A 22,947-nucleotide genomic window follows, 5' to 3' on the forward strand; every position below is an offset into this window, starting at 1 on the left:
CAGCGGGCGGCAGGAGAGGTCTGCACGCCATGCGGGACCCTCCTCCGGTGGCTGGGGAGCAGCCGGGGATTGAACCGGCGCTGCAGAGGCTGCGGGCCGCTTCGCAACCCAGAGCTCAACCGCTGCGCCACTGAGGAGGTCCCCTGAAATATTTCTTAATGACACTGGTACTGGGGGAAATATTTTACTATTAGTATGCTTGCTCTGTTGCCTCCATGAGTACATTAATTCTGTCCTAATCCACCTGAGGAAACCATCTGCCTAGAGGAAAATTAAGATTTGGTTACAGATACTACACTTGATCTTAGCCAAAAGGCCGAGAAGCGATAAGATTTGGTTACAGAAAGGAAGCCCGTAGAAACAACATATTCTTTAGCTCTTGACGAGTACAAGAAAACAGAATTTTCTGGCAGGAAGAATAATCTTCGAAGCCAGGCTTGGGGTGTGGTGGTTTTTACAGATTCCTTGGTTTTGCTTTGAGCATATCAAAACCTAGGAGGATCCAAGTCAAGGAGTTCTTCTGTGATAAAGGGAGACCCCCGCCACCTATGACCGTATGTGGTATACATGGAGGAAGACAAGGAATAGTTCCTCCCCTTCTCCCTCAAGTTGCAGAAATTGTGGGAGAAAGAGAAAGTTTGAAATGAGCAGACGCTGGTTTCCATCCCATGCTTTGCTCAGGAGACCAAGAAGTGGGTGAGAAAAAAGTGTAGCAGTGAGGGAAGAGGGGACCAAACATACCAGTTAAACTGGGTAGAGGAAATGTGGTCAGCTGGGGGAATTAAGGTGCCTTACATTTTTGTCTTCTGAAGCTGTCCTCATTTTCCAAGTTCAACTACACATCTACCAAGTAGTTGGTGGCTCCCACCACCTCCTCTCACCTGCCCTTACAGTCAATTTCATATAGTATGTGATGCTTGGTTACTTTCCCGTTGCTTGATCTATGGGTAGTTTTTTTTTTTTTTCTTTCAAGATTTATTTATTTATGCATACAAGAGCTGGGGTACAGGCCAGAGGTATGTGAGAGTGTGTGTGTGTGTGTGTGGGGGGGGGGGTGAGAGGATTCACCAGAAACAGAATGGGGAAAAGAACAAGCAGACTGACTGAAATACACTGCTGAGGGGAGCAGCGGGCAAGACAGGAGAAGTCTGCTGCGCCATGTGGGTAGCTACCTGGCCGGCCAGGGATCAAACTTATGCTGCAGAGGCTGCAGATTGCCTCACAGTGCTGTGCTTAACCCCTTGAGCCACCAGGGAGGCCCCTATGGGTAGTTTTGAAACTTCAGTTAGCTTGTTAATTAACCAGTATCAGGAATCATACTTTATTATTTTATATAAAAGCCCATGCTATGGAGTCAAACAGTTTGAATTTATTTGTATCCTACCACTCGTTATCTATGAAATATTTAACCTGTTTTTCCATTTGAAAATTGGGATAACTTTTGTCTCCTAGAGTTGCTGTGAGAAAAGTGAATTGAATAATGTAATGAGCATAATGGAGGAACTGATACTTTCTTCAGTTTAAAAAAATTGATCACTTCTCACCACCCACAGAAAAGAATCTATCAACATGTTTGACCTGGCCCCTACCTAACCACTCCAGAGCCATCTGTCTGATTTTCCTCACAAAACTAAACGCCAGGCACAGTAAACATCCCATAGGCCCTTGAGTGTGACATGTGATGACATGCCTCCATTCCTGTGTCTTCCCCTTTGCCTGGAAAATTCTGCAAGAGCTGCCTTTATGAAATGGTGGCCTTCCCAATACAAAACTGATTCTCCTCCTTGAGAGCTTTCCTAGAGTCCATAAATGTGCCCTAGGACTTTATCACCTACTTTTATTTACACGCCTTTGGTCAGGCAAGGGACACTGTCTTCTCCAGTTATGTGTATTGAGTATACAGCATCATAGCAGGATTTCGGTAACTGTTGAGTGAAAATGTGTCATTCCCCACAGCTTCCACAACCAGAATATAGTTAAGTTCTCAGATAATATTTGATTGACAGATACATAATCCTTTCTATTACACTCAGAACTGAGCTATCAGACATAATCAGACAACATTTAACACGTCAAATTTCAAATTTCTTAGAATTTACCCTTTATCAGTATTTCAAGGACCTGTACTTCACTCCTCAATAAATTAAACAGTACTATTTGAATACATTCTTAAAGGAAATTTCTAGTCAATCAAAAGTGCTATTCATTTGGAATTCTGATTGTCAACCTGAATAAATTGTGGTTCTATTGTTTAGCATTGGACCATGAGCCAGAAAGCACAAAGACAAAGCTATCATCAGTTTTCATGCCTTTTCTGAATGACTTGCGATCATGTCATCAACTTCAGAAATGGGAAAGCAGCCAACAGATGGAATTTTAAACAAATAGCTGCCTTCGATATGTCGTACAAATATAAGAGCGTGTTCCTGCTAAAGTCCAGTGAAACCAGCTATGAATAACCCCATTGGGGAAAATTTCAAGGCGTTCCATGTTGACATAAGGAATTGTTCAAGGCAGCAAAGGGCCCAAAGCAACAGCTCAGATTTAAGGTTAACCCTCCATCCTTTCTAGATTAGAAGAATTGGAAGAATTTAGAACTGCATGGACTTTCAGGCAGAGATGCTAGCCAGGGGAACATGTCTATGATAGACTCATAAAAACCAACTTAGAAGCTATCAGAGTTGGACAGAGCAGAGCTTCCCAAATTCTAATATACATAAACTGTGGGGATCTTGTTAAGATGTAGATTCTGATTCAGTGGTGGTGGTGCCCATGATTCTGTATTTATGGCAAGCCAGCAAAAACTCACATGATGCTGATGCTCCTTGTAAGAGCAATAAGATAGAGGGCCTCCATGGTGGCACAAGGGGTTAAGCACAGCCCTATGAAGCTGTCCACAGCCTCTGCAGCACGAGTTCGATCCCGAGCTGGCCAGGGAGGTGACCCACATGGCACAGCAGACCACTCCTGTCTTGCCCGCTGCTCCCCTCAACAGTGTATTTCAGTCAGTCTGCCTGTTCTGCTCCCCTCTCTGTCTCTGGTGAATCCTCCCACTTACCCCGCACCTCTGGCCTGCACCCCAGCTCTTGTATGCATAAATAAATAAATCTTTAAAAAAAAGCAATAAGATAGACCGTGTAGGTTAGAGCAGCCTCATGTACTGCAAATTGAGTCTCAGAAAGTCAGAATTATTGTTAAGAACTCTCAGATATGAGATTCTTCCTAGTTCTAGACTTGCTCAGGGTCCTGGAACCTTTTATGGTGCTGCATGTAGGGATTTGCTAACAGAGAACTTGCTGAGGTTCTCGCTGCTTTTTGCCAGCAGTGTGTACCATATCAAGTGTTTTTCAAAAATACAGAATTCTCCTAAGCTAGGAATCAGAGGATTTGGAGGTGAAGAGTCCTATGTCTAGAGCTCTGAGCATAACTCCCACCATCAGCCACGTTGCTGAGTCCACAGAGTGCAAAGAGGTGGAGCCTGCGCCTGGGTCACTGTGTTGGGCAGGAAGCAGTGGACTGAGAGAAGGAAGAGGAGTTTGGTCTTTCAGTGTTTGTCTTACAAGTGTACTTTATGCATATTACTATGGAGTACCTGCAAAATAATTACTTTAACACTTAAATTTTACTGGGTTTTAAGAATCAGTTTGGCCTGTGTTAGTTTCCTTTAGCCCTTGGAAGGGATGTGTGTGTGTGTGTGTCCCTCACCTGTGACAATTTCAGGTGTTAGCTAAGAGATACTGGAAGCTTCTGATGTATAGCTTAAGTAAACATTCTGAAAACTTAGATCCTCCCTCATCAGAACTCTTTCAGGAACAACTCTTTAAACAACTGGTCTAAAGAAGCCCTAGGCAAAAGCATGTTGCATCCTGTTTGTTTCTTACCTGCTACTTAATGCAGAGATGGATTTCCTGGGTTATAATTGATGCCTAATTGAATAAAATAAAGTCCTTTACTTAGTGTGAGAAGGTTATGTGGTAAGTCAGGATCCAGGAGGCATTTTCTCAGCATTTCTTTTTATGAAGCTATTACTCAATTTTTCACATTAAAACACATCCCCTAGACAGAACCAACAGAGACAGGATAAGACGAAGAAAAATGACAGCGTAGTTCTCCAAGAAAACAAAACCCAATTCGAAATGCTGCCCATCAGCTGAAGCCATTCATCTTCCCTGTACTTTCATGTCATCTTATTTTATTTCAATCGAAAATCCACCAGGCAGGGATATACCTTTTGAATGATCCAGATAACTCTGGTAGATCCAATTGCTGTCCTGTGATTCTGAGCTCTGTGATTCTTAATAAAATGGAAGGGAAAGGAAGATTTAAAAGAGTGGCAAATTAGGAGGAATGTCACCAGAGGTTTATTGGAGCAAACAGAAACAGTGCTTGGGGCAAGACAAACAAGAACACACTAGTTTAATTACTAGAAGACCAAGATATATATTTTTTCATTCAAAGATATGATGTGTATTTAATATGTGTTTAACAGTGAAGTGATAGTAAATTTTTCCACTGGTTTTCAGGTGACTTAAAGAGGATAGGTAAAAATCTATGTTTATCAGTCCAATAAATCAAAGGAATCTTTACTTTGTTTTCTTTCTAATTTCATTTCTTTGAAATGAGAAAGCTAAGGCTAGTTTCTAGGATTAATATATATATGGTTAGCCTGGTGCCTGTCTCAGAATAGGTACTCAATAATTGTTTACCAATGCTACTTAAAAAGGACTGCTTCAATCCATAAAAATAGTTATCCAAAGGGTAGCTAAAACTGTGTTCTTTCTCAATAAAATTATTACTCTACAGAAATTAGATATACTTTTACATTATTTAGTCTATAGGGAGCTAAGTTGTAGACAACTGTTCATTTTTAACTCAAAATTTGGACACATGTTATTTCATGTAGTTCATATAACATACTACTAGTGAGACAAGTTAGGAAACTAAATATCTAGTGGGAAAAAGCAATGGAAGAGGCTTGTCTAAGAGGATATGTCTCCACAGAGAAAGGGTCTCTAGCTCAAACATTTCCTAGAAGAGTGAGAGCTTCAAGTAAGTGAAGTCTTTATTTCTTTTTAAAGTTTTGTTTATCTATACAAGAACTGGGGTACAGGCCAGAGGCATGGGAAGGTGAGATGATTCACTAGAGACAGAGTGGGGAACAGAACAAGAAGACAACCAAAAACATTGCTGAGGGGAGCAGCAGGCGAGACAGGAGAAGTCTGCCGCGCCATGTGGGTATCTCCCTGGCCAGCCAGGAATCAACCCCCCACTGCAGAGGCTGTGGACAGTTTCACAGTGCTACGCTCAACCCGCTGAGCCACCGGGGAGGCCTCTACGTGAAGTCTTGACAATAAGAAAACTGACAGGTTGAAGAATAAGCCTGTAGAAAAGGAAGAAGCATGAAATGCGCAGTGCATTCCAAGAAGCAGTGTTGAGCATGGCCGAGAAAAGGCAGCATGTGGAGGTGACACTAGAGAAGCAGACAGCAGTAGGACCCCAGAAGTGGGATTCCTGAACTAAGGCATGGACCTTGATACATTCAAATCACAAAACTGACCCCTCCTGATTGCATTTTAGTATGATTACCTGGGGGTAGTACAGACTCTGGGTTGGCAGTGTCAGTCTCTGGTACAAGAAGCTAACAACTGCATACCTGAGAACTGCCAGTCTTTTGCATGGCTCAATGTAACATGAGAGCAGCTATTTCTAAGTTCATTCTTCAGTACTAGGCCAAAGACCACCAGGTAATCTATTTGAATTCAGCTATAGACAAATACATAATGCCTGGATAGGGGTTTAAGGAAATTCTTACTAGTACCCCCTGCTTCCTGACATGTAGGTAGCAAGGTCATTTACAAGACTGAGGTAGGTAGACTTTGGGTTCTTATTGAAAAATAGTCACCGAATCACACTAAGAAACTGTTCTCTCACTTGTGGAAAGACAAATTGAAGATTTCGGTGACTGTTACTTTAAAGTTATCCTTGGGTCCACCTGAGGGCAGCCTGAATCCTGAAACCTTTAGGCGCACCCTGGGGTATTTGCACTATGACAATGAAAATACAGAATGCCCAAGGAACCTATTCTTCACTTCAGTATTAAGCTGACTTATTGTTTATTGTACAAAATTGCTGACATGACAGATTTTCAACTTCAAAAGCAGCAATCTTAGTTTAACTTAACAACGACTTTTTAATTTATATATTTATATATATTTTACATCATTGTTCATTTTTAAACAATGTTTGCTTTATTTTCTCAGGTGTAGTCCCCAGAGAATTTCCACAATATATATATACACACAAACATATAGTGAAAGTCTTAAATATTTTGAGAAATTGAGGCAAATTCATATCGAGAGAGAGCTACAGACATTCTTAGCCGGAGGAGGTGGGAGTCCCTGTGTTCCTGCGCTCCCTCACTGAGAGTGCTGAAGATGTGTCCACTGAAAAAAGATTTTTCTTAACCAAGCCCTCATTGGGCTCCTCTGAGCTCCTTTTCAACCAGACCTTGACTTTTGGACTTCTGTGTTCGTCCATGCATGTGCAATTTTAACAAGAATTCTGCAATTTAGGCAGAATTTCACCCTTTCACTATCTGATTACTCACTGTCTAATCATGGTCAGTAACAATCCTATTAGGTCCGTTTAGCCAACATCTCTTCCTTACCCTGATGTTTTCTCCTAGTAACTTTCCATCCACAGCACCCTCCCCACCCCCACCCCGAAAAAGCCTCTTATTTGAGGGATTCAGAGTCGAGGCCAATCTTTCTGCTTTACTGCTAGATACCATTGCAGTAGCCCCTACACCTATCCCGATGGTACCTCTAAATAAAGTCTGCTTTATTGTTCTTTAACAAGTGTGATCAATAATTTTTTTTCTTTAACACTACCAACCATGAAGAAGAGCAGCCCAGCCAGCACCACTGCCAATCTCTACGTCCCCAGTGAAAATCACATGCTCTTGATTAATTGCTCCCTACTCTTAACTACCACTTACCCTCCTCACTGTGGGACACAAAATCAGCCAGGGATATTGCACCTCAACCTATATCCTAATTTGACCCTCTGAGGCCTGTGCATCAAACTCTAATTTTCATCAAAATCAGGGCAAAATCCATCGTGCCACTGATGTCTGTTCCCACAGTTACTCGTGAGCCTTAGGTCATCTGTCACTTTCCTTATCTGAACTTCTCACCTCCCTGTGCCTCATATACCACATCCCTTGCCTCCCCATCCTTCCAGATGCTTCCAGAGTATTCTCAAGAACTCCCTCGCAGATCAGCCACCTGAAGTGGATGGGCAAGTCAGTCTGGATCAGGTGTGCATAGATTTAAACAGCCTCACTGCAGCTATAGGTCTAAGATGTGTTTCCCAGCTCATCTTTACGAGAAGTTATTTTATATTTGAGGTCAATTGCGTTCTGGTTCCCCCTGCAGGAGAAAGGTTATGACTGGCACCTCACTGACCCCATGACAAAATCCACCAAGTCACTGGCACACCCCCATCCTTCTTCCATGGTCTATCTTAAATCCCCTCAGACATCCCCCCCACTTATTCTGCTTAAAGTGCATGGTGCATCTTTATACTCGTTATCTACCCCTTTCCCTTGCATTAAAATTATGTAATTTGATAAAAGGGCTAAATCTGTGATTACCTGCCTAAGGAAAGATTAAATCTAGGATTCTAATTCTTCCCTCATTTGAGAAAGAGAAAAAACAGGCAGACGGACAATCAGAGACACAAATGGGAGCTGAAAAGTAACTTTTTCTGCCAGAGTCTTGTATTTTTAGATAATATTCTCCAGCTTCACACCACCTACTTAATGACGGGTGGTTTCACAATTTCCTGAAGTTTTGCCTTTCAGTTAAACACTGAGCCCAGCAGCCAAGCCGGACTTTCTTCTTTCCCAGTGGATTCTCTATTTTCAAGTTCTCTGTGGCCCAGTCAAGGATCACCTTCTAGAATGGTGAGAAAAGTAGAAGCACAACTTAAATTGGTTCGGGGCCCAAAGGTCTCAATGTCTAAAGTTCCTAAAACTTTCTGTGGTTGAAAACTGTCTCCTTGCAAATCATTGCCAAGGTGTATAAACATTTTCGAATGAAAAATTCTAAGAAGGCTCTGGATTCCTGGGGACTGTGGAGGGAATGGATCTGCCCATATTCTGGCCAAAGACTTTTCACCAATGCTATCACAAGGCCAGTAGGCCTGAAATTGATCCCCGTTACTATTACTAAAGTACCAGACATAAGGGTTTGCCACAAGGGAATTAACTCTCCGTCCTGCCTTCCTACTGCATCGGCTGTATAAGGAACAGGGACACAGCTGTGGACGATGCATGGAGGGAAAGTGGCCAGTGACAGGTGGGTCCTTTCAGACCCTTTTTCCTTTCTTAGTCTTACTTCTACTCTCTACTGTCAGTCCTGGCACAGAGAATCTTATCTGTAACAGAGAAGGTTATTTATCAATATTCATGCTCTGCTTTTCTTCCCACCTAAAACTTTTCGCAGACTCTTGAGTCTTGGCGGGGCCACGACCTTGAGTTCTAGAGAGTCAAACCACAGGACATATCTTTCTGTTTCTGGCATTGGGTCTAGAACAAAAGTTTCAGGCTATTCACTACCTGCATGTGATCAGCTACAAAATTCTACTAGCGCATTGTATCAGTGATGATTTAGAGGACTGGACTCCTGCGAACAAAGTCAGAAGAGACTAATGGGCTGGAGGGCCAGGTTTAACATTTATAAAGAAGCCTTACAGATGCGGCCAAAGACTAACGATTGAACAGTCCCACCTTGTTCTTTTTTTTTTTTTTTTTAAGGATCTATTCATCCATGCATAGAAGAGCTGGGGTACAGGTCAGAAGTGTGGGTGGTGAGAGAACTCACCAGAGACAGAGTAGGGAACAGACCAGACAGACTGACCAAAACACACTGTTGAGGGGAACAGCGGGCAAGACAGGAGAGATCTGCTGTGCCACGTGGGTTGCCCCCTGACAGGCTGGGGATCGAACCCGTGCTGCAGAGGCCGCAGACTGCCCCATAGTGCTGTGTTCCAACCTTCTGTGCCAACAGGGAGGTCCCCCACCTTGTTCTTTGACATTGCTGCAGACAGTGAGCCAGGGGACTGCATCACCCCTCATTCTTTGAGCCCCGGGAAGAAAGGATTTGGTCACACACATTCCTACTTTCAGAACTATTCTGGGATTTATGTGCCAGTGTGGTGAATTCACACATCATAATGGTATCACAGCAAGTTCCACAGACAGGGAGGAATTTGATGATAGGAATTTCATCTTGAGGCAAAAAGTTCCTGTTATCTTATCAGGCAAATACTGCATCCAGCACCAATGGTTCCCACCTTTTGGTCTGCATGATCAGGACTGAGAAGTTGGCTGGAAAGCAGGAGGTCCTCTCCACAGATAACTACTGTGAAATGTGTATAAATACAGTGGAAGCCTCAGAATGCTTGGCTCCAGGAATGGCAAGACCAACAAGATCAACATTGCTGACTGTGGGCAAATCCAATAAATTTGAGCTTTTCTATAATCTTAATTATTTTTTTAATCATATTGTTTCTTAGTGAGGTAACCACTGACTTATAACATTGTATATATTTTAGGGATCTAGGTTCACACCTCTTCAGATGTATGTCACTATAATACACCCAGCACCCATAATCCTTCACCCTAGACTTTTGGGCCTTCTCCCCCTTTTACTTACTTTGCTGATGCTTAACCACCAAACAATTCCATCAGAGGAGAAAGCACACATTCACCCCCATCTTCTAGAAAGATCCTATCGTCTTTGTGTTCCCATTGCAGTGTTCCTATTTTTCCTTATCCCCACGCCCCCAAGTCTAGATGGATCACACAGTTAAATTTATGCTTATAAAATTTAAATAAAAAAGAATTTAAGAAAAAAAAAAAAAACTATGTCAAGCATACCAGAATGTTCCTGTTCGCTCACATCCTTAAGAAGAACTTGTGTGTCTTCCAGGCTTTTCCCTTTCAGGGAGGTATGGGCTGGATGCAAGTGATGGTGAGGCCCTAAGGAAAGCAGAAACACAGAAGGGGGTCACTGGGCCACCATATGAGAAAGACCCCCCCACCAGCAGAAGCAGGCACAGGATTCTTGAAGGAGCAAGAAATAACCTTCCACTACATTAGTCCTTCCACACTTCTGTCTCTGTGACCTAGCTTACCTGAAATCATTCAATATGTTTAGAAGATTCATGTAACTCCCTATAAAGGATTTAATAGATCTTTTTGATTTACTCAGAAATATCTTCCACAGAGTGAAAAGAGAAAATGCCTGGCCCATCTGTACAGGAGAAAACTTTTCAAGACTCTAGTTCTTGCCATTTTGGTGAAGTCATTCACATTCTCCTAGGGGACGGTTTATTTTGCACAACCATGTTTATTTTAAAGGCTTAGATTCCCTTTGGAGCTTGATACTCATTTCAAAAGTGTTGAGTCACTTTTATTGAACCTTCTTAGGTTGTCGTAATCCAATCCTGGAAGGGAAGACTTGTGTGCAGACATCATGTGTTTTACCTGTTGTAGCTATGACCTCTCAGCACAAAGCACAGCACATGACAGCCCTAATTTCTGTCAGCTGCTTAATGACCATCTTATTTGGGGTGTGATTTTGTGGATGTTCAAGTGCGAGAGAGAGAGAGAGAGAGAGAGAGAGAGAGAGAGAGAGAGAGAGAGAGAGAGGAATAAGGGAGCTATAAAGCACAAACCAGGATCTTTTATTCAGTTCTAAAGGGCATGGTCACTTTTGGCCACAGTGGCATTAGATCTTGCTTAGGCCATGGGCTGGGCTAATGAATGTGCTACTAACAAACACGGTCAGCAAGACCTTTGTAACTTACATGATTTTATTCCATCTTCACAACAACCCTGGGAGGTAGCAAGGACGGCATTTTGAGTCTTGGATTGCATTTGAAGAAACCAGGGTGTACATGTTAACGAAACGGTGAGCCTAACATCACGGCCTGAGTCCACATCGTGTATGATGGGAGAGAATGGTTCCTGTCTCCAAGTATGCCATGCACACTTATGATCTGTGGCATCATCTCGGAGTTGATTTCCAAGATTCCCTCAGTTGACATGTTTTATGAGCACATTCTGCTGTCTGCTTTCATAGAAAAAGGTTTCTAGGTTCTCACTGTGCTAAAGGCCTAGGATCTTTTTCTTCCACTGGATCTGTCTTCACAACATTGAAAACAATTCAGGTTTTATTTACTAATGAGCCCCTTCTTCATTCCTCTTCACTCAACATCAATTTCATGCCCTTAAATACATTACATTTGAAGCTGTGATTTTTTCCCTGGAATCAAGCCAGGAACCAAGTTAATCTCAGCCCATTACACTACTAATGCTTATCTTCACCTCAGGATGTTTTCCAAAGTACTTAGAAGTCATTATCCCTTATAGGACCTAGCAGTTTACTAAGTTTCCACTTTGTTTAAAGTTAGTGTGACCATATAATTTACTACCGTAACCAGCATACTTTTAATGGGAAGGGAGGTCTCATGAGTAACTATGCCAGGACAACTGGCAGAAACTGGGAATGTCTCAATTGAGCACATATGTTTACTTAGTTAACAAACATCTTTTGGTGGCAAGGGGGTATGTTCTGGTTCTCCCTGTTTCTATATCAGCATCAATTATTTTTCTCTTGTATCTCTTATCACAAGGTATTGATATAAGAACACACTCTATAAAGTTCTTTTGAGCTACATGTATTGCTCACAAGACTTTTTATTCCACATGGTAGGATTTACCACAACATTTAATGTATAGTAGGTGCATGATAAATGCTCATTTGATGAAGGACCACATAAACAGCAAAAGCATTTGACAGATGATTCAAGAAGATTTCAAGAATGCAAAAGAAAGAAAATGCCAGCGTTTGATTGAGCTGCATTGGCAGATTTCAGACCTGAACATTGTTGCCTTATAATTTTGGTATCTGGGATAATTCTCACCACTGGCATAGTAACAGATTTTCTACAGAGAAACATTTAAGTTTAATGGCATATCAAAATGTATTCATAGTGAACCCAAGAAATGTAGTGAAGTTCTTTTCTCCCTTCAAGTGGAATGGAACCAAAGCATGGGCTTCTGGCAGACCCTGGAGCTCCACACAAGGCAGGACTTTATAGGTAGAACAAAGGTTTCAGGGACTGCTCATCACCTGCACACAATCACCACATAATCCTACCAGACTGCAACACAATTAAGGATGGAGAGGACAGACTCATGCAAATTAGACATAGAAGAGATGAATTAATGAACTGGAATATCACCTTTAGGTTTTACAAAGAAAATTGGGCCACGCTTAATAGAATATTTATGTCTGCTGGCCAGCACATCTCTCTCCTATGAAGAAATGTGAATGTACCCAAAGGCTTCTTAGGAATTTAGACTCTAGGTAGGTAGTTACATGATCTCAATGACGTTGGGATCAAGCTTAGAGTTTGTGAAGTGCTCAGATCCTCCGGGGGGTTAAAATAATGTCAAGAACTTTGGAAATCACCTTGCAGAACAACTCAGGTCTGCCCTTTGGTGAGCCCTCTCTTATACAGAGCCAAAATAGACACAAGTTTCTAATTTTAGTGTATGACATAAAAATGCTGGTAACAACAAACTATAGTATGATATGATTTTAACACTTTCAGTATGAAAATGGAATCCAAGGAGAAATAGAGGGAGAGAAATAACATATTTGCCTGACAAGTATAGGTCTGTGAAATCTTGCATGCTTGACAGAAGTGGGGTCTAGATTTGAGCCTCAGTTTTCCAGTAGCTAGAGGAAAAAACTGATTGATGCTTCCTCTCCACTCTCCATTTATCATCTCTTCATGCCTGACATGTTACCAAATAACTGAGTAATTAAGTTGTATCCTGGTTTCAAAGATTGGATCGGATCTGAAGACTCCCTAGTTTTTCCAGGCACAGATTTACCATCTCCCAGAGAAGGCACTTCTAAGAAGGATGAGTTCATTCTTACTTTAATTCAGAGGGTATCTCTTAATTCCAAGCTCCATAAGGTGCATCCTCCTTAGAAACAGAGCCTTGAATACTGATTCCACTAAAGGGATTGCCAATAATTATAAAGATATGGTGTACTCTTAGGTTAAGTATGATCAACTAAACTTTCTAATATGTAAAGCACAGATTTTTTTTTTTTAAGTTAGTACCTTTCCCCCTTCCCAGGTAAGTTCTGTCCTATAACTGGGGTAATACCAAGACTCACTTTTTTTTGGCATAGTGATAAGTGAAAGTCCCCATAACTAGTCAGTGCCTTAAGTTCCTCATTAAAACATGGTGTGACCACAAGAAAATAATACTGTGCTATAAAGCAGTGGCTTGAAACTGATACCTACTCTATTCACCATGTTCCAGCCAAATGGGGCATGTGTCATATTCTTCAGGGGTGTTGGGTTACGATTTGGTTGAAAATCACTGCCACAGAGAACAGTATTTGGAGAAAGACTTAAATCTTTAATAATAAAGTTGTCACCTTAAGTTAGTCATTAGCTGAGATGTGGTAATGTTTTTGTTTTAGTGAGTTTGTTGTGTTTGTTTTATTGTGATCTAAACCATGTTTGAAAAGAGAACTACAAAAAATTTACATCTGTCCAAACTTTACAAAAAGGAATTTCATAAACACACACACACACACACACACACACACACACAGACAAAGGAATCCATAGCAATACAAAGAAAATTCTATGGCACAAACATTGTGAAAACACAATACTCTGCCATCTACAAGGTGACATACTGCTAACTTGCCTAGCCAAGGATAAGTAATAATCTTCATAATGCTCAGGAATTGCATTCAATTAGGCATCAATAATTCCATCCCTCATTAGAGATCATCAGTGTCTAGAAACTAAATCGACAGATGTTTCTAAAATTTTGGCTAGAATTACATAGATGAAATAATACTGGAGTTACAGAAAATTCATGAAGATATTATTTGGTAAAACATCCATAATCAGAGTACATATAAAAAAAAATAGCTTTCCTCCTTCAGGATTAGTTCTTATTTATGAGGACATTTTTGTCCCTACAACATAGTCTTACCAGGGCCAAAACAGGAAAAGATATTAGTTATAAAAGATATACCAACTCATGGATTCAGATTTTTACTAGGTTGCTATCCTGATTTTGCAAAAGATGACAGAGCTTGAAAAAGGGACAGCGCCTGAAATTCAAATCTCCAAAGCCCAAGTTCTAAACTATTCTGTTATACAACTACAATAAACACAGAAATGTGTGTGTGTGTATTTTGCTAGGCTGAGGGCCTTTGGATTTTGTCAGATTTTCACAGGGTTTGTAACTTTCAAAGGTTAGGATTTATTCTTTTATTGACCAATTTGGAAAATGTACACAGTCACAGGGTTGACAGGGTCAGATAAGAATAGGACAAATGTAGTTAAAATCAGAGGCTCAGTTTACTAATAATAGAGGAAGATGTTTAGTGCATAAAAAAGAAAGTACAGCACAGACTTAAAAATTAAAACTTAACAGGAAGTACCTGTAACAATTTCATTAAAGCAAAACAAGAAACATATGAAAGAAATTAGTTGCAGAATTTCCAAGAGTCATGATAAAGAACTGCAGTAACAGTGATGACACTGGCCAAATAAAATGATTTCTCATAGTCTGGAACATTCAGTTCATGACAGTGTTTAGTGTTACTCTCATTTACATTGGGATTTCCATGCACCCTACAGCATGTGGGTACATATTAGGAAAATCAGAAGTCTGTCCAAAAAATACCTGTTTCAGAGTCACTTTTTTGTTTTAAAGATTTATTTATTTATTTATACAAGCACTGGGTACAGTAAGAAGCGCGGGACGGTGAGAGAATTCACCAGAGCCAGAGTGGGGAGCAGAACAGGCAGACTGACAAAACACAGTACTGAGGGGAGCAGCGGGCGGCAGGAGAGGTCTGCGCGCCATGTGGGACCCTCCTCCGGTGGCCGGGGAGCAGCCGGGGATCAAACCAGCGCTGCAGAGGCTGCGGGCAGCTTCGAAACCCAGCACTCAACTGCTGTGCCACCGGGGAGGCCCTAAGCTGTGTTTATTTTTGATATAAGTGGCATTAATTAGACAGGAGCTTAGTGTGATTGGCATCATATGTACTGGGAGCTGATTCTACAATGAGACAGGGGCAAAACCGTTGAAATCAGAATTCCAGGTTTTGTTCCTTGCACTGGTTATTCATCTGCAGGGCAGCCATGGTCCTGTTCACAGATACAAATCTACCAGGGTGTAACATACAGGAGTTCCAGAGAATGATGCCTTACATTCTATAGCAGAGAAAGGCAGCATGAAATGGTCGCCTCATGGCTGATGACAGATGCTCAACACAGCAATTTATGAGGCATTCTGACCCTATTAATTCAGCGTTTGATCAGTGATGCTTACCCCAGACTTGTCTTTCTACCTAAGAGAAATCTGACAAGTTCTTCCTCCTTTACCCTGAAGGGTTTCCCTCTTTAGGAAGTGAAAAGTAGACCTAGGAAATAAAGACTGAGACCTGCCATGGAAAATGTGACTTACAGAAAGGAAGGAGGGGGAAACACAGCAGTTGTATATATTGGCACGCGTATGCACTGCCTGTGTGTGAACTGTTTGCCTCACCACTGTGAATAAAGGTGTTGACTATTGTTAAAGAAAAACTTGTGTATTTTGCAAATTGAATTTGAGTCACAAAATTTTGTGTGACTTCAAAAGAGGATCTCAATGAAAAAATAAGAACACGGTATATAAGTGCCAATTATAAAAACTAGTAGATTTATAGAATGAAATTAGTGAAGATGTAGTAAAATAATCATCATGGAATTGAGGAATCCATTAAAGCTTAAATTTACTTCATTTTCTACCAGAAGTATGTTAAAGCAAATACATTTTCATATAGAGGCATGTAGTGCACTAATAGTTTCATGCCTCAAAGGATAATAAAATCTGAGCTCAAGATTACACTCCATCATCAATATGATAAACTGAAAAAGCAGAATACACAGGAAAGTTTGTCAACCTTCTCAGCAACTAACTGAAAAACATGTTGTGCCTTTGGTGACAAAGTGTAGAGAATGTTTAGATCTATCCTAAATAGGATTTTCTTCCCATCTGGCTAATGTTCTTTGATCTTTATGCTTTTATGATAACTGATATATAAATAGTTACCAACCTTTGGTCTTTTATTTACACAACAGGTTTATGACTAGTCCAGTGCTCTGTATTGTTAAAATAAGTCTCCCAAAGTTGTTCATTATTATGGTGACTTGGGGAATATGGCTTGACAAGCTACATTAGTGTATAAAAACGAAAGTCAGGTCTAGGTACTTGGTTTAGAAACATACATCCAACGATATATTTCATATGAGATCCTAATACTCAAAGATTCTTAAAGGCATATAAACATTTTTAAAAAATTATACACACACACACACACACACACACACACACACACACACACACACAAGAACTGGAGTACAGGCCAGAGGTGCAGGAGGTGAGAGGATCCACCAGAGACAGAGTGGGGAACAGAACAGGCAGACTGACTGAAATACACTGCTGAGGGGAGCAGCGGATAAGACAAAAGAGGTCTGCTGTGCCATGTGGGTAGCTCCCTGGCTGGGGATCAAACTCCTATCACAGTGGCTGGTGACAGCTTGATAGTGCTGAGACTTTAAGCCCTGTGCCACCAGGGAGGCACGACATATAAACTTTTTAATTAGCCAAGCGAAACAATATTGCCTAGAGATGCTCTCTTCTCACCTTGCCATAATCCCTTATATACCCTTGCCTCTCTCCCTCTCTCCTCCTTCTTAACCTCCATACTCTCACATTGTTTACCTATATCAACTGGTTTTTGAAAGAGTTTTACAGGGCCTCCCTGGTCATGAAAGGGGTTAAGCAGGGCGCTGTAAGCTGTCCACAGCCTCTGAGGCGCGAGTTCTATCCCCTGGCCAGCTAGGGAGCTACCCACATGGCGCAGCAGACCTCTCCTGTCTCACCCGCTGCTCCCCTCAGCAGTGTACTTCAGTTAGTCTGCCTGTTCTGGTCCCTGCTCTGTCTCTGGTGAATCCTCTCACCTCCTCCCCCCTGCACCTCTAGCTGCACCCCAGTTCTTTTTTTTTAAGATTTATTTATTTATTTATATAAGCACTGGGCACAGTCAGAAGCGCAGGAGGGTGAGAGAGTTCACCAGAGCCAGAGCAGGGAACAGAACAGGCAGACTAACGAAGTACACTGCTGAGGGGCGCAGTGGTGGCAGGAGAGGTCTGTCGATCACCTGCGGCCCGGGATTGAACTGGCGCTGCAGAGGCTGCGGGCAGCTTTGCAGCCCAGCGCTCAACTGCTGCGCCACCAGGGGAGGTCCTGCACCCCTGTTCTTGTATACATAAATAAATCTTTTTTAAAAAAAAATGTTTTACATTTTCGAATTGTCTGCTATATAAATGTGCAATATTTGCTTTTATCATTCTGACTTGCTTTACTACATATAATTCTCTTAAACTCCCTCCATTTTGTTGCAAAGATCTGCATTTCATCCTTTCTTATCACTGAATAGTACTCCATTGTGTGGATATACTACTTCTTCTCGATATAACCACCTGTTGATGAACATTTAGGCTGCTTCCATGTCTGAGCTGTTATAAGTAATGCTGCTATGAAGATTGTGCAACATATGAATTTTTGTGTTGAAGGTTTCATATTGTTTGGATAGATGCCCCAAGGTGGGATTGCTGGGTCATAGGCTATATCCATTTTCACCTTTTCAGGTGACTACAGATAGTGTTCTATAATGGCTGCACCAATAGTGTAACAGGGTCCTTCTTTCTCCACATCCTCTCAGCACTTGCTGGAAGTCTTTCCAGTATGCGCCATTCTCATGGGAGTGAGGTGCTTGCTCAGTGTGGCTTTAACCTGCACTCTCTTATTAGAAGCGACAGCTATTTCTTCATGTCTTTTGATCTTCTAGTTATTCTTTGGTAACCTGCTTGTTCTTATCTGTTTCCATTTATTAACTGGGTTGTTTGTTTTTCCTTGTGAATTTTTAAATATATATCGGATATTAATCCCTTATTAATTATTTATTGTGTATGTTCTCTCACTCAATTTGGTGGTCTTTTAAATTGTATTGCATTTCCTTTCACGGTATAAAGCTTTTTAAGTTGAGGTATTCCTAACTGTTTATTTTTGTTTTTATTTCTTTGCCATCAACATAATTATAATTAATATAATGGACTGTATTGTCACTTTCTTTCCCCATTCCAGTATTCTCAGAAATAACTACTATTGTTTATTTCATTGGTGATCTTTTTTTTTGTTTTGCTTTAATACGCCCATATATATTTACATTTACCTAAAGAAGTATAGTTTGATTTATGATTTTTCTCTTTTTCCTTCCTCCCTTATTCCTTCCCTTTCTTCCTTCTTTTTCTTTTTTGTGGGGGGGTGAGGGGTGGAGGTGGATTTGATGTAATTCTTTGGTGTCAGAGATGAGTTCTTTAGTGACATTAAAATCTTTACAATATTTATTCTCCACACCCTGGAATATGTTTTATTATCCTGTTTTTTTCAGGGCTTATTTTAAGAACCTCAGCAAGGTTTTAGCAGTTTTTTTGAGGTCTTTATAGATTTTGCATCTGATATTTTAGTTTTTGTTGTTATTGTGGATACAGTAAATATAGATTTTTTTCCTCCTATTTCTAATGGATTGTCACTGAAATATAAAAAAGCAATTGATTTTTAGTTGATAATATTGTTTTTATGTCTAGATGTCTTGATAAATTCTGTAGGTCCAAAGTGTTATAAATTGATTTTCTCAGGTATTTGACAGAACCAATGGATTTATCTGCAAATGAGATTTGAGTCATCAAATTTAAGATTATAAGTTTACCTCTGAGTGCTATTTAGCTGCATCTCACAAGTTTTGATATGCAATATTTGATGACTGTTCAATTCTAAATATTGCAGTCTACTTTTAAAAATATGATGGTAAGAAAAGTAATATGATTTGTTATTAATTATATATAATTTAACATAATTATGACCATGTGATATATATAAATATGATTCATAATCATAACTACATAATATATACTTAAATACATATTATATATTATAGTACTATGTTAAGACAAGATACCCTCTAACAATTTCTTAAGTATACAGTACAGTATTGTTAACTGGCTTTTTTTTTAGGTTTATAAAAAAATTAAAGTGCATTTGATATTCTATACTATGTGCATTCATCCATACAGCTCTCTTTCAACAAGCTACATAAAGTGCTGTCTTAAATATTCTTGCAATCTCCAGGGCAACAGAAGGTCTGCCTTCTCAAAAGCTATTAATATTACGTTATAGACCAAACTCAATGGCCATTTCTTAGTTTCATCTTCCTTAATCCCTCTACAGCAGCCCCCTCCTGCTTAGGTTATCCTTATTTGTATATCTTTAGTCAAAGTCATTAGCTTAAACCTTAGTATCTATGTATATTTTCCCCTGGGGTTTTTTCATTAGTTCACCTTTTCACTTTTTTTTTTTTAACCACGACTTCAAAAATGTCTTCAGAAGTAACTGCTTCCTATCTTTCCAGAAGTGGCAAGTTTGCTCACATAGTGTTTTGGAGTTCAACAGATCCTACCTCTGCCATTGAGTAAAGTTCTCACAATAAAAAATGGCTATTAAGACATGTTGGTGGGTCGCTGAACACATGTAAAGTGTTCAGTATGATGGAGGCTCATAGCATGAGTCCCTGTTCTCTTCTTTTTTATAAAAAGAGGGAGACCTAAAATAAATTCAATAAACATGAAAATATCTGGTACCATATTTCATACACTTTCTCTTTAGCTAGTCATTTTTACTCTCTGCTAGACATCACTATCTAGGACTCTAACGCCACCTCAGTTTTAATGTCCAAAGTGAATTTCTTCTTCTCCCCCAAATCTTTGTCTTTACCTGAATTGTATCTGGCAAGTATGGAGGATTGTTCTGGCGTGTGGTTGCCTTGGCTGTATAGTGTAGGGCAGTCCTTCCTCCTTCTATATCCACAATAGTCTTGTTTTCATCTATTATTTTTACTTTCTGCAATCACCATTGTAGTTTAGAATTTTAGAACCCATTTTCAAGAAGAAATAGATCCTTATCTACTTTTATTTCAAGCCCTGTGGCTAAACTTCCTCAAACATACTTTGAAACTCTCATTCCACTTCATTATGTAAAAATCTTTAGCTGCTCCCGGTTTCTCTTAAATGAAGTTCAGAACTCCTTTGCAGGTTGGCACTGAAGGCTCGACACTGGGGCTCTTCATGGTTTTTGGAGTTAATATGCTGTCAAACTTGTGTGTGCTTTGTTTTGACTATAAGCAGTGGTCCCTTTTCCCACTGAAATCTTTTAGAGACAACCCTCCCACCCCCACATGAAGAGTTAAACTATGGTGGGAAATCTCATCCAAGCACACTCACCCTCTTGATCCTGGTTGCTCCCAGGAGGGACAAATTCTTTGGATTCTGGCTTGGCTGGTAGTCGCCTTCAATGCCCTGGAGCATCCACTGTGCAGTTAACTCCTCGTCTTGCTTTTGCCTTGAAAGAGCTGCCTTGGAGAGCCACCTCAGCTGTGAGGCACTGACAGAATTTCCCCTAACTGTTGCCATAAATGAGAATCCATTCCACTCCAGCAGCCTATTGAAGTCCAGCCCTAAGGACACTGGGGATTCCACCTTATATTTTAGTCTACATTTATATCTCAAGTCTATCCTGAATTGCAATTTCCCAGAGGACAAGAAGTTTTGCATTTCAAACTCATTTGACTGTTCCCCTCATACAAAGGATATGATGGAGCAGATACTCAATAAAATACTTGTATAAATTTGTGTGCCTTTCTTGGAACCTTCAAATACCTTGACACTCTTAAGAAAATTGTAATAATCATACTTCCAATAACAAGCTTAATATCACTGAGATTCATTCCTCTACTATAGTTGGAAGTGTGTATATACACATACATAGATATTCATACACATATGAAAGAACATGAAAACAGATATATGAACATATCTGCAAAGCATCAGAATATGACAATCTCAGAAGAAGTAATTACCAATCTATGATAGGGTCACAATTACACTTATCTCTCAAAGAAAAATTTTAGCTGAAAAAAGAAAAACTTCTTGTAATACCTTACCTTCCTAGGTGAATCGGTGGCTCCATTTTTTGCTCACGCAGTCAGCTGGGGCATATGTCCAAGGGCCTGGTGATGGCACTACTCCTTTGTGACTCAATCGTGTTGGTTCTGCCTTCAGCAGGCACAGTCACACTCCTAATTAACCAGAGGGTGGATTGTTTCATTAGGATGCCAGGCAGCTGAAGGCACTCAGACTATTACAGAGGCTTCTTCACAGCAAAAACTTAAAGGTTTATTAACTACTATTTGAAAAATCACTTTCAGCAGTACATTTGATTACATCTCTACCTTAAGAATTAAGTTTTCCCTTTTTTAAAAAAAATACAATCAATGTTGAGCTGCTTTTAATGCACAGCCTATAGTTACTTTAACATAGTGTAATAAAAATAACTTGGCCTGTCACCAAAAAATATTGTTTTGAGCAACCTAAAGTGTTCATCTTTGATTCTCTCATTTTCTCCCCCAATATATAAATGAAAATAAGTTCGAAGTGGCTGCCTTAATCCCCAAAGTCTCTCAGAAAAAAATGAAATCCTCTTTTCCCAGACCACAGTGTAGTGAAATAAATTAGTATAATGATTTATGTTTACTGTTTTAGTCAATTCTGATAGAGATTATAGAGACAAAATGACAAACTGCCTTAGTGGTAAACTTAAATCATGTCAGCCAATCTTTAGTTTTTCCTTACCCTAATTGCTCCTCCTGTTCATTTATCTTCCCAGGCAATCTTTGGAAGAAATACTAGTTCAATCAGTGCATGTGCAAACCACTCGAGATAAAAAAGTTTAGTCTAATTTGTCTCACTAAATTGTAAGGGCTCTAGTAAACAAATCTTGGTTTGAAACGAGACTAAAGAAATCTGAATAATTATGGTACAAAATGCTCTCTTTTTGCGTTTCCAAAGATACCATTTATATACAGCGTTCTCATTTTTCTGCTCCTACCTCTTACACTTCTTTTACTTATTGCCTTTGAAAACATGTCCTATTTCTAAATTAGAAACAAGCATTGCATGCAATATTTTTACTCACATAGTTCAGAACCAGCTCAACAGAAAAGTGAAAGATAGAGACTTTCTAAAGGAAAAATTCAGCAGTATTCTCCACTGAAAAACGATACGTTGAGAAGTGACTTTTATAGGGATAATAAAGAGATTCCAGTTTACAATGGAGATAAACCCTTTAGGCACACGAAGACTTTGAAGCATATAAACTTTGAGGTGGTGAGAAGAATGTTAGCTGTGTGTTCTTTGTTCCAAGACCAAAATTTTATGATGGGCTTTCGATGGGCTCCAAACTGGGCTCAGTTACATTTTGTTTAAAGGGACTAGGGAATGCACAGAAACTGGCTTGTATTATTATATCCTCTCTGTGTTTTCATGGATGAGTCAAGAATATCTTCTACACGTCAGAAGACCTATCAAACGAGGGTGATTATAATTAAAATCTTTATTTTATTTTTTCTCTGAACACAGAGTATAGGCCTGACTTCTTGGATATCTCTCCAGATCTATCACAGGGAAGATTCTGAATCTGAGCTGTTGAAGGGTGCCAAAGACAGGCTGGGTGGCCTGGTCAACCACAGGGCGGTAAAAATGAGCAGGCAGCCTGCAGCAGCCTCCCTCACTCTTGCTGGCAGAAGAGCGAGGAAGTGTCTACAGCCCTTGGTGGTCTGTGGCCGTCGCCGTGTTCTGTGGCTGCCCACCACAGATGTCTGATGTTGA

General features: G+C 40.2%; 1 long non-coding RNA gene and 1 pseudogene across 4 annotated transcripts in view; both read right to left on the reverse strand.

The window, feature by feature from the left end:
• The window catches only part of LOC119242747 (uncharacterized), a 77,946-nt gene that overhangs the window by 50,268 nt on the left and 4,731 nt on the right, over positions 1 to 22,947 (reverse strand). For 3 of the 4 annotated variants that reach the window (XR_008551497.1, XR_008551498.1, XR_008551495.1), the window contains exons 3-4: positions 21,225 to 21,359; positions 9,944 to 10,045 (exon numbers count right to left, since the gene is read on the reverse strand). This is a non-coding gene — a long non-coding RNA (uncharacterized LOC119242747). Of the gene's footprint in view, positions 1 to 7,925; positions 7,959 to 9,943; positions 10,046 to 21,224; positions 21,360 to 22,947 lie in introns of those variants that run through there. The other variant, XR_005124557.2, reaches the window with a different exon arrangement.
• On the reverse strand, positions 251 to 328 carry LOC119243883 (U2 spliceosomal RNA; annotated as a pseudogene).

The sequence above is a fragment of the Talpa occidentalis genome, unplaced genomic scaffold (assembly GCF_014898055.3).
Source record: "Talpa occidentalis isolate TD23 unplaced genomic scaffold, MPIMG_talOcc4v2.1 talOcc4.13, whole genome shotgun sequence".
Taxonomy (NCBI): domain Eukaryota; kingdom Metazoa; phylum Chordata; class Mammalia; order Eulipotyphla; family Talpidae; genus Talpa; species Talpa occidentalis.